General features: G+C 43.1%; 1 non-coding gene across 1 annotated transcript; it reads left to right on the forward strand.

The window, feature by feature from the left end:
• The first annotated feature begins 449 nt into the window (after nucleotides 1-449).
• Nucleotides 450-556, forward strand: LOC127124481 (small nucleolar RNA R71). Its single transcript, XR_007803966.1, has one exon. It is a non-coding gene; the product is annotated as a small nucleolar RNA R71 (small nucleolar RNA).
• Nucleotides 557-1,282: the final 726 nt, after the last annotated feature.

Consider the following 1,282-nt stretch of genomic DNA (forward strand, 5'->3'; position numbering starts at 1 on the left):
ACGGTGACGACTCGAATTGTATGTTGACTTTTGGTTTAGTCAATAAACCTAAAGGTAACGAAAACCCCGCTACAGGGACTCCTGCTAATATCTGACATTCTGGTGTAGTGTGTCTAGGGGTTCCATATAACTCACAGTTTGGAGTCACGGCAGCCACGGTGGCTGCGGGTGGTATGGTTAAGTTGTCTAACTTTTGAACAAGGGCATTTACCTTAGCTTGGACATGGTCAAGGCTACTGATTTCTTACATTCCACTTTTTGTTTGGGACTTTTCTACTGGAGTTCTTTCACCTCCCCATTGGCAATAGTTTTGGGCGATGTTTTCAATGAGTTGATAGGCTTCGTTGTATGGCTTGTCCATAACTGCACCGCCTGCGGCAGCGTCTACTATCAGTCTTGTGTTATACAGAAGCCCATTGTAAAATGTGTGAATGATCACACAGTCTTCGAGACCGTGATGTGGACATATCCTTATCATGTCTTTGTATCTCTCCCACGTGTCGTAGAGAGATTCTATATCTTTTTGTTGAAATCCGTTGATTTAAGCTCTTAGCATAGTAGTTTTGCTTGGCGGAAAATATTGGGATAAGAAAACATTCTTCAGTTCTTCCCATGTTGTAACTGAGTTGGATGGCAAGGATTTCAACCAAGCCCAAGCTCTGTCTCTTAGTGAGAAAGGAATAAGGCGTAGTCTTATCGCATCTTGAGATACACCATTCGCCTTCACAGTGTCTACGTACTGCACAAACTTGGTCAAATGTTCATTAGGGTCGTCCGTAGGATTTCCAGCAGATTGATGTTGTTGGACGACTGATAATAATGAGGGTTTCAGCTCGAAATCGTTTCGATTGATAGCAGGGGCAACAATGCTGCTGTGAGGTTCCTGTTGGGACGGGGTAGCGTAGAACTTAAGAGGACGATTCTGTGGATCTACTGCAGCCATGGTTGGTTTTTCAACTGGTTCAACAGTAGGAAAGAAGATATCGTGAATATTGTACCTTTGTTGGTACTCTAGAATTCGGAGTCTTAAATATAAGAAACACTCTAATTCAGCGATTGGCGATGCTACGTTATCGCCTTGTGAGCGAGTACTTGGCATACAATCGGGGCAAATAAGGGAAAGGAGATTAGTTTTTACCTTAGTCTATACCGTGCAACGAAAGAATCACAATATTTGACTAAATCAGGTCCCCGACAACGGCGCCAAAAACTTGATACGTCTCGTGACTGTATATAGAATATAGTCTATCGGGTACTTGACTACAAGTGCACAGTCCAGTCG

This window comes from Lathyrus oleraceus, chromosome 2 (assembly GCF_024323335.1).
Source record: "Lathyrus oleraceus cultivar Zhongwan6 chromosome 2, CAAS_Psat_ZW6_1.0, whole genome shotgun sequence".
NCBI classification, from domain to species: domain Eukaryota; kingdom Viridiplantae; phylum Streptophyta; class Magnoliopsida; order Fabales; family Fabaceae; genus Lathyrus; species Lathyrus oleraceus.